The following is an 11,819-nucleotide window of genomic DNA, read 5'->3' as shown; positions in this document are numbered from 1 at the left end:
TTCCCTGATTGATGATCTCACATTCTCAGGCAAAACCTCGTCACTTAAACAGACATGTAAAGAGACAGATCTTGGCTTTTTCTGCATTAGTCTGCTTTCATAAATTATATTTCTAAATTACATTTTTAAATTTAATTACAATTTTATTCAGGAGCCATTTCTGTTTACTCTTACCCAGTGTTAACTTGATATCCCTTTAAAATTTGAGGAGTTGCTCTTTTTGCTATGGAATTGGATAACTGGCATTTTTACAATATAAATGTAATAAATATATTCTACCTATTGCTAATTAAGAATGGAAATCTTCCCATCCAGTTTGCTAAAGCTATTTCACTTCTAAATGGACAGCAAAATGGTTATTTGCAGAAAAAGGAAGCTAATCCATTATTCTATTGCTATATGGAATCACCAAAAAAGAGTCAAAGGTTTTTATTATAGAGCAGCAAATCTGTTAATAGAGGCAACTGAGACGGTTCCATTGTCACTGATCATTGTTACCCATGAAGACCATGCTCTGGAATGACGATGACTCACCACTCAAAAATATTTTGGAAGAAATGTTTTTGAAATAGTGAAGCCAAGCTAAATGTATAAGTGGTGAGGATGTATTCCGTTATATGTGGTCAAGAAAAGAAAAAAAGGACTTTTTCTCTAGTCACTAATCACTTTTTAGCATCCTAAAAGTTGTTCCATTAGATCCTGCTCTTAGTTCCGGTGAGATGTGCCTTAATCAGAGAAAAGACTTGAAGAAAAGCAGTGAGGTTCAAGTTAGTAGGGGAAAGACAATTTTCTATGCTAAACAAAGCCACCACCCCTATTGTTTTAATGAAACAGAATAGGTAAAGAGTTGAGCAGACTTCTCCGCACCACACATCAGGGAAGATATGCATCTGGTTATACAGGTGTTCCATTTATATTTCTGCAAATGTACTGTTCTGGATTGGGGGCATTCAAACAGCAAAGCACAGAACAGGAAGTCAGATCAACCAATCAACATGCAGGATATGCATCTCCAAATGATGCACAGTTGGGATGTCGACAGGTCTGCAGCCATCTGCAACCTATACTTACCCATTAATCCCTTTGCAGTGTAGGCATGTGGTGATGCCTATGTGCAATTGCAGGCAACGCAAAATCAGCCTTAAGCTCTCATACATAACACATTATAGCTAATTATAGTTATAGTTCCATGACATATGAAGGATGCTATATTAGAAAAGGATGTCGCAGAGTTCCTTCAATCAAGCTCAGTTTCTAAAGACTTCATGGACATACCTTGTAGTTTTCTTGGCAGCAATTTTCCATCACCGCTTTGTGCATTTTTTCCTCCTGACTTCCCAAAGGAAGTCTGGTGGTCTTCCATTCAACGCCAACCAAGTTAAGATGGATTAGCAATTTCCAGAACAAACAAAGTCAGCTAGGTGCTTTCTTCAATTGTCAGTAAGACTACGGTTTTAGATTGGTAGAAATCCTTAAGATATCATTACAAATTGTATGAGGAACTTAGGATCCACAGATATGAACAAGCCATTGCAATGATCACACAAGATCTACCACGCCATGAAGACGCTAAGTACAGTGAATGCAAGATAAGGATGAAATAGAAGAGCCTCTTTCTGTTTTTTCTAATTAGGTTTTGTGTAAAGGAACCCCAGTAGTCACCGGTCATACTGACTGAGAATATGAAAACTTGAAGTCAACTTGGAAAAAGTTCAGAGAAGAGCAACTAAGATGATCAAAGGCCTGGAGACTAAAACATATGAAGAATGGCTGCAGGACTTGGTTTGGCTAGTCTAAAGAAAAGAAGAAATAGGGATGATATTCCAGTATTTCAGAGGCTGCCACAAAGAAGAGGGTGTAAACTATTCTCCAAAGCACCAGAGGGCAGGAGAAGAAACAAGGGTTGGAAACTGATCAAAGGGAGAAGCAATCTGGAATTAAGGAGAAACTTCCTGATAGTGAGGATAATTAACCAATGGAACAACTTGCCTTCAGAAATTGTGGGCACTCCATCACTGGAGGTTTTTAAGAAGAGACTGAACAGTCACTTGTCTGAGATGGTATAGGTTCTCCTGCTTGAGCGGGGGGCTGGAATAGAAGACCTCCAAGGTCCCTTCCAGCTCTATTCTATTCCTCTGTAGCATATAAGAGTAAATACTCCATGCCGAGCTTGACTTCTGACTGATGCATGGGCATGTCCTTGTAATTTGCTTGGCAATAATTTAGACAGAATTTACCACTTCTTCCAGAATGCTGTTCCAACTTCATCTACTGAGCATTCCTCATGATATCCTGCCCAATACTAAACAGACCTGGTTTATCCCTAATGCAGATAATCTGGAAAATGTCTTCTCTTCCCACCCCTAATCCAATATAGGTTTCTATACATCATTTTATGGCCACTATAATTTTACCTGTTTTGTTTACACCTAGTGGTTTCAACCATTTCCCTTTTTTGGGGGGGGGAACCAAAAAGCAATCACATGAGCTGAATGTAGATGCTTGAGTGAGCAACGTATTGTATAAATGCCATTTATATAGATCTAGGTTACAGGAAAACACTAGAGAAGGGGTGTCAAACTGCCATCCTGCGGGCCGGTTTCATCATACCAAAGCCGTACCCACCCCATTGTCAGCAATGCAAAAAGAGTCGCGATACGTTGCGACGTGGCAAGTTTGACATCCATGCACTAGGTTTTTCAGGAAGAGTCCCAAAAACTTCATCTGAGTGCCATAAATTCATTAAACTAAAAGCCAGATCAACAGCTCAAGTAAATATTGGAAAATGTAAGGTCTCGGGCCGTGAGCAGGGGATTGGACTAGAAAGCCTCCAAGGTCTCCTCCAGCTGTATATGCTATGTTCTAGAATAGTACAGCTTTAACTTGTACATTCTACTCAAAGGTAAATCCCACTAACCTCAGTGAATTTACTCCTAGGAAAATGGTGTAGGACAACAGCCTTACAGAGCAATTCCACATACGTTTTCCCTCCCAATAGTTCTGAAGTTTACCTAAGCAAATGATCTATTAACTAGGTATTTACTTTTAAGCAGTACAAAGTAAATAGCCTTTCCAGTGGACAAAGTTGTTAAATGACTGCAGGTCACAAGGCAAACTCACCACTGCACACATACACTATCAAAATGTTCCATTGCAGTCATGCTTACCTTGGGAATAGCAAAATAGCATCTGTTGTTTTTGCCCCTCCATTAAGGTTAAATCCTTGGATAATTATGTTCACATTTTTATCCTTGCATGCTTCCAATGTAGCATTTCATTCCAGCATGCTTTCCATTCAATACAGATTCTTCTATTATTTTATATGTCTTCTAGTTTAATATCTTTATGCTTTTGGTTATCTTGAGTAGTTTTTTCAGGAAGGTATTACATATATTACATTATGCAAAACATAGTTTAAACAAAACTGCTGCCATTTCTAGGGATCCAGATAGTTAACAAACATACCTGGAATGAATCTTTTAATTGGAGAGATTTGCTTAAGGAATGTAATCTTACAACAGAATCTTGGGTATTTTCTTTGAATACAACTGGATTTAATTAAGCAGGTATGTACAGAAATTAACTGTTCATTCGTATTTATTTATACTATATGTCTACCCATAACCAAATAACTCTGTACAAAACATGAACATAAAATAACGTAATATAGAAGCCATAAGGCATACACAATTCAAAATAACTGAGGATCCTCATGAAACTCCTTCACAGAACTTGAACAAAACATACACCAGGTTTCACTAATATCCTGGCCCCAAAGCCTGAGGAAAAAGCCAGATCTTCAAGGCATTCAAAGTGGTCAACAGGGTTAGGACTATCCAGATCTCAAGGCTGTTCCAAAGACAGGTGCCATAACAGAGAAAGCATCCTCCTGGGTCCCACTAGATAACTGTTTTATTTTGCATTATGTAGAGATTGAGCATAAGATAAGGGAGATGTGACATTAATACTAAAACTAATTCTTACCATTCCATGCTGGAAATTTCAAGCTACATTTCCATAGCACTCTAATATTTCCAACATAGTTTTATTTTCAGGACCAAACTGTCTTCCTGCTCCTCACGCAATCATTCCTTTTCCACCCCTCACTTTGTATGAGGCAATTATGTCTACTTATCATTTGTGCTACTTTGGGTATGTATGAGCTCCACTGAGACCAACAGAATTTTATTAAGCATTAACTGCTTTTGACAGCTAATAAAGAGATACTACTGCCTTGGGGCTCTGCTCTGGGCAAAAATAGAAATTTTAGCCTCCAGAGTTAGAACTGAAAGGAAACATGCTGGATCATTTGAAGCAATGCCAAATCCACAGCACAGGATTTTTATATACAAGTCTATTTTTAATAATAATAATGTATTAAATTTGTATGCCAACAACTCTGAAATTCTGTAAACTTCCACTTTAAACAGATATTTGCAATGTAATACTGTTGATAAAAACTAGGGAAGGCAACTGATTGGACAACTGAGAAAAATTTGGGGGAAATATCACAAGCACTCTCCTCCAAAACAGTAATTATAAGGAAGGATTTGCTTACTTACAAAATTGCAATGGTAAGCACATAAGCATAAGGTCCCTGGCCCATGTAGTCTTACAGTCTGTTCTTATAATGGTCAACCAACTACACAAGGAAGCCCACTAGTTTTCTAGGAACAGCCTTTAGAGCCAGTCAACCTACCATCAAGGCTAAAAGGCACTGTTTCCCATAATTTCCCCTAATTTCCTTGGTGGAGCAGTGGGCTAATGCCTCCTTAAGTAACACCAGCTGCCTGCAATTAGTGCAGGTTCGCATCCCACCAGGCTCAAGGTTGACTCAGCCTTCCATCCTTCCGAGGTAGGTAAAATGAGGACCCAGATTGTTGGAGGCAATTAAGCTGACTTTGTAATAATGCCGCTTGGGGGGTGTATGAAAGCCCTAATAAGCAGGCATATACATAGAATGAAGGCTACTGCTAAGCTTGTAAGCCGCCCTGAGTCTTCGGAGAAGGGCGGGATATAAATGGAATTAAAATAAAATAAAAAAATAAATCTTTCCAATCCTTTTCTGAAATCAGCCAAGCTGGTAACCAGCACAACATAGTGAATTTCAAAATTTAATTATTGATTCTGTTTTTTAAAAAAATACTTTGTCTTTCCTGATTCCTCATGGACTCATTTTCATAGGATGATATAAAGTCAGCCATTAAATACTCATTTTTCAGGAAGCAATCTAACAAGGTTGCTGTCATTCTTTCAGTCCTCCAGAATGCTGTTTACTATTCTGGGCTATTTTTTACCTATTTGTTTCTAGACAAATAAACAAACAAAGCATTAGTTGCAACTCTTCACCGGTTTATGAACTATGATGCATTCTGAAATTCTTAACTGGTGCTTTGTTTTTCCAAGCTATTTCCTTCTTTGGTTATTTTAACTTTGAAATAATGAAATAATAGTAAGATCAGACGAGGCAAATAGTTGTTCACAGAAACACCGATATCTTGAGCAGATACTGCATATATTTTTGAGTCTTCTGATGTGGATAATGACATGGCTAAATGGAAAATCCTTCCAAGCAATTTCTAGATAAATTGAAGGTAATAAAGAATGCTTAGAATTAATAGAAGAATTCTTCACTGCAGGAAGAAAGAACATACTAAAAGAAGGAAGACAAACGATTCTGCAAAAGATTTGCAAAACATGTCCGCATGTGCAAAACGTCTTAGTTGAGGTTTTAAGGCAGCTGCTTCCTTAGAAGGTTCCCACAGCTGCTCTGAAAGCTTTCCTCACTTCTCTGAGCCTGGCTGCATAAAGACTTCTCTTCAACTGCCAGCAGAGTAGGAGTCTGGACATGCACACAAGTGCAGAAGGTGTCCAACGTGGCCGTGTGACCCTTCCACGACTTGCTGTAATGGTTCAACAAGAGATGCTTGGAAAATCATATTTGCAAAGTACATCTTTAAAATGCTTTGCATGACTCCATAAATTAAAACTCTTCTACTCGTAAGTGATTAAAGGTGCATCAAGAGATTCAGAAAGCACAAGAATAATCACACATGTTGCACAAAGAGAGGGAAATCAACTCTAAGAGAAAAATTCTCTCACAGCAACATTTGCCTTTCACAAGCTGGTATTTTTTAGTTAATGAGGATTTGCAGTACCAAAAAAAAATCTGGAATGGTACCAAACTAGAAGATAAGACTACACCACATCATCATAATTATAAGAATAAACACACACGGTCACTTTGCTCTAGTTTCCTATTATTTGCACATTATGTAACTCCAGCTGTACGTGCGCACACTTTTTAAGCTAATGATCAGCTTTTTTGAGTACAGGTTGGTTCAGAAAAAAATGTATCCAAGAATTTCTGTGAACTACATACAGCTTGATCCATACAAGTCATTCTGTTTGAAACCAATATAGCTTTAAAATTAGTTAAACCAGAAGTAATTGTGAAATATAACACCTCACGAAACAATAAATCTGAATCCTTTGGGAAAAAAACCTCTTCAAGCATGCTGTGAATTAATCAATACAAAGAGAATAATTTATCCCAACTCAAGATCACATTCTTAGGCTAAATCAGCAGCAGCACTTCTGCTTTCTTTATTTTTTTAAAGATGTGAGTGAGTTTATTCCACTCCCTTAGCAAAATCATACCTGCTGCAGTGGGTAAAGCCTGTCACACAGAAGTTAGCAGACCTTTGAAACAACAATGGTGTCTTTCTTTAAAAAACATTATTAGTGGAGAATATATACCAATAGCTTCATTACAATGGTCTTAACAGGGGAAAGCCTTTAGCTAATTTTGTACAACAAAGAAACTAAGCAAGACTGGAATGGTTAGTACTTGGATGGGAGTCCATCCATACTCCCAGAGTTGTAAAGTAGACTAGGAAGGTTGACTTCTTGAAATCATACCATACAGCACTTCTATATCTTGCTGGACTAGTTTAAGATTGTCTTCACATTTATAACGGGCTACATTAGAAGCACTGAGCCACTCAGATCAGCTGTCAACAACCCTTATTTCTATTTATCTTCCCAGTTACTTAGTTTCCAAGTCAATCTCTTGCAATAATTCATGAACCTCTGACATTATTCATGCTATAGCATTTGCAGTTGAGGTTTAGAAGGCTGGTCCCAACCATTAAAGCAGTAGTCTCCTCCAGCCTTCTGTTGATTGGACATTTTAGGAAGTGCAAGGGTCACAGTAAAAGGGCAATGAAGGGCAAACTCAATGGAAGTATGCTTTTTCTTCGCTTGGAATGGGGGGAGCTTTTGTATGTTTCTTACTTTAAAAAAATCAGCATTAGCCTTATGGTAGGACATGCACTAGAATTTTAATCTGCTTCCTTCCTAAATATGGTAAGGATTTGTGTCCCAGTTTCAGCAACAACAGTTACAGGGGAATGTAGAGTGCCATTCAGGCAATCAGGAACTTGATAGGAAGCCTTAGGGCCATATAGCCTTTGTAGAGTTATACAAAAAGAAACATTACAAGTATTCCCTCTCACTTATGGCTTCAGCTAATCTGCTTCTGATATATATATTTCCAACTTTTCTTAGAACCAATAGTCTTGTGAAAGTTTTGAAGCTGCGCACATCAGCATATACAGTAAGGCACCCAGAAGGCTCTTCATGACTTTAAAACTCTGTCTACATAGGAGACTTCTAGGATGTTCAGACTCACTTTCAGAAAGATTTCCAGACTGCAGTCTCCCTCACTGGCCAGTGAAATAATTATTTTTTCTATGAGCCATATCACTTGCTGCATCTTGCCTCACAATTTTCTCAAGAAAAAAAAATCCTAGCAGGGTTATTATATGTTGCTCTCTTTCACTGCCACAAATACATGCAACAAAATTTTTCTCTGTCCTTTCCCAAAAAGAATAATTCAAACCAAGAGTATTAATGTGATCTGTCAAATTTATAATGCCCCTTATCATATCAAAACTGTATTTTTAAAATATGGTACCAGAACCATTGCATTTCAAAATCCTTTTTGTATCTCATACAATAAAAACATGCCATTATTGAAATGAAAGTGATTACTTCAAACACAATGTAATTTCTAATACAGGTTGTCCTCAACTTGAAACCATTTATTTAGCACTGTTCAAAATTATAACAGAACTGAAAAAAGTGATTGATGACCCTAGCAGCATCTGCATAGTCATGAAATTTGGGCACTCGACAACTGGCATGTAATTACAATGGTTGTAGCATCCCAGAATCATATAACCATTTAGCAATCTTCCCAGTTAGCTCCCAACCTGCAAAGTCACTGGGGGAAACTGAATTCATTTAACAACCACAAGATTCACTTAACAACTGTAGCAAGCAGGTTGTAAATTGGGTGCAACTCACATAACAACTGCCTTGCTTAGCAATATAAATGCTGGTCCCAATTGTGGTTGTAAGTCAGTTTGGCAGTTCAATTCCCATTGGCTCAAGGTTGACTCAGCCTTCCATCTTCTGAGGTCAGTAAAAGGAGGACCTAGATTGTTGGGGCCAATAGGCTGTAAACCGCTTAGAGAGGGCTGCAAAGCGGTATGTAAGTCTAACTGCTATTGCTATTACCTGTACCAATAAAAAGTCTACATACTGATACAATTTATCAGTATGCAACAATATTTGCAGTACAACACATACACACACACACAAGCTCCATTGATATAAGTGAAAATTAATTCACACTTAGGATATGACTTCCGCCTAAGATTTGGAACAAAAGAGAAAAAAAATCAGAACTCTTGAATAAGAATATATCCCAATGTCCATATAAATGAGGGCAACATTAAAAATAGCAGTGACTTACAATGTAATCATAAAATCAATGAATAAGTTACTGATTTCTGAAAGGTATACCATGTGATATGAAAAAATCAATCCGATATACTAAAAATCAGCCAAGAAACAGCATTTGACAGTAATCATGTAATATTTTATACATCATTGCCGCTTGAACACTTAGTGCAAATCAATTATACAAAAAACAGCATTTCTTCCCTATATCTTTTATTTTAAAAACAATTATTTATGTTCCATTTCCAAAGGAGCCTGCATTTTGTGATACACAGCAAACGAAATTATAAATACCAAAACTCACCATTTTTTTCAAATTGCATTCAAATTCTCCTTAGTTGTAAGCAGGGCAGGGAAATGGTACTTTGTAAGTTTTTTCCTTTTACTTGGCTATGTTTTCAAAAATAAATCACACTGGCACATTTAACTTTGTTCATAGGAGATACTTCCAACTTAAAAGTAACCTCATAAAATTATTTCACTGGGCAGCAGATTTTCCTCTACAGGAAAAAAAAAGGATTTATTCAACAGACATAAGTCTCTAAAAGCTACAAAACCATAAAAACCAGTTATTTTTCTTGATTTCCACGTGTCTAAACCAGTTATCTCGACCACTACTGTACCATCCTCCAAGCTCTAGATATTCCTAAGCAAACTGAGGCCACTATTTATAATTTTCTTGGCAGTGTCCTACTCAGCTCCACCTCAAGCCACTTAAAAAAAAACAGGCTGGAGCAGGAAGCAGCCTTTAAAGGCACATGCTTAAATTAAAAATTCTAGTCAATATTCAATAAATCAATCTCGAAGAAAAACAAAAATGCATTATGTATAGCAGACATGTCAAACACAAGGCCCAGGGGCCGGATCCGGCCCGCGAAGTGGTTTCATGTGGCCCGCGAAGCCATCCTGGAAACAGTGAGTGATATGTATTATCTGTTATTATTATAAGTGTTCAATTATTATTAACCCATGAAACAGTTGTATTACAGCAAGTGGAAATCGGTTCGTGAGGTAAACTCCCGTTTGACAGTTCAGCACGCGGCAATTTGACAGCTGTCAAATTGCCGGCAGCCAACACGCAGGCGCAGCTTTTGACAGCTCCACACGCGGTCCCTCGCTGTCAAGAACCAACGCAGACGATTGGCCCTGCCGACAAGCGGGAAGCTGCGGGTCCAATGATTGGCGGAACCAACATTCTGTGGACTATATAAGGGAGTTGTAACCCCACTGTTTTCGCCTTGGTGTTCCCAAATAACCGAACAGCTGAACCTGCTGTCTCCGCGTAATCCTTGGTCAGACAAACCACTGGCGACGAGGGTGGGATCGGCTTGCTAGCTGAAGTCACTGAGCTTAGGAAGGGTTCCTTCTGGAGGCTCTGAGCTAAGTCACTGGAAGTTGTAACTTCCACCACAAGCAAGCCGAAGGAGAACCGAGACAGTATGGCAGCGTTCGGTCAAATTCGTGAGTTCGATACTCGTTTTCCCGAGCGTTGGGAATCGCACCTTGGCCAAATTGAAGGTTACCTGCTAGTCAGCAAGATAACAGACGACCGAGCTAAAGCGGCGGCACTTTTGTACCTCAGCGGAACCGCAGTGTACGATGTGGCTGTCGGTCTGTGTAGCCCAGAACCGGTCGCGCAGGTAACCTACGCGGAGCTGACAGAAAAACTTAGCAAACACTACATGCCGACCCACTCCGAAATCTACTGGAGGGTCCAGTTCGCGAGGCGTCGCCAAAAACCCGGGGAGACGGCTGCAGACTTCATATCAGGGCAGACCTTCAAGGAAATTTGCCGGTTTAACAACAGGCAGATTCCCTTAAAACCACCCCAGGTGAACCTAGCAGATTACCAGAAGTCCCCAATACCCCTGAAGGGCCAGGCAGAAATCCTAGTGGAATTCAAAAAATTCCGTGGGCCTCTCAAGGTCCTAGTAACACAAGAAAACAGGGCAAACCTAATCGGCCTAGACTGGTTCAGGGTACTGGGAATCCAACTAACAGGCATCAACAGGGTACAGGCCGCAACCCTCGAAGACGTCTGCAAACAATTTGCAGACGTCTTTGACGGTTCCCTTGGCACTTACACGGGCCCCCCCATCAACCTTAAGTTAAAACCAGACATACCTCCCGTCAGAATCCGAGCTCGAAGGGTCCCGTTCGCCCTCAAACAAAAAATTGAGGACGAGCTGGACCGCCTCGTCAAAATAGGAGTCCTAGAACCCACCGAGGGAGGGACCTGGGAAACCCCTATAGTTACTCCCATTAAGCCTAATGGCCAAATCCGCATATGCGCGGACTATAAAGCGACAGTAAATAGGGCATTAAATGCACATGCTTACCCGATTCCCGCAGTGAAGGACGTCCTCTCGTCGATCAGGTCCGGCGCCATGTTTGCCAAATTGGATTTGGCGCAAGCGTATTTGCAGCTTCCAGTAACTCCTGAAACCGCAGATGCGCAAACGATAGTAACCCACCGCGGGGCTTTTAAAGTCAAACGCTTGCAATTTGGCATTTCGGCTGCCCCAGGAATTTTTCAAGAAATAATGGAAAAAACCTTAAAGGGAATTCCTGGGGTATGCCCCTATTTCGATGATGTCCTAATCGCGGGTGAAAACGAAGAAAACTTAGCAGAGCGCTTGTCAGCTGTCCTGACTAGATTCAGAACAGCTGGTCTTAAATTGCATAAACAAAAATGCCAAATTGGAGTCCCTTCAACTGAATTTTTAGGCTATAAAATCGATGCCAAAGGGATACACCCCACCGATGCTAAACTAAAAGCCATCAAATCTGCCCCGGCACCAAAAAATAAACAAGAATTGCAAGCGTTCTTAGGTCTTTTAAATTTTTATCATGCATTTTTACCACACAAAGCAACCCTAGCCGAACCCCTGCACCGCCTCCTAGATAAGGGTCGCCCGTGGCTCTGGACAGCTGAACACGATGCCAGTTTCAAAAAGCTCAAAAATGCCCTATGCCTCAGTTCCACAGTAACACTATTCAGAGAGGACCTC

Source organism: Vipera berus (genome assembly GCF_964194415.1).
Source record: "Vipera berus genome assembly, chromosome: 7".
In the NCBI taxonomy this organism is placed as follows: Eukaryota; Metazoa; Chordata; class Lepidosauria; order Squamata; family Viperidae; genus Vipera; species Vipera berus.
This window is presented reverse-complemented; position numbering follows the sequence as displayed.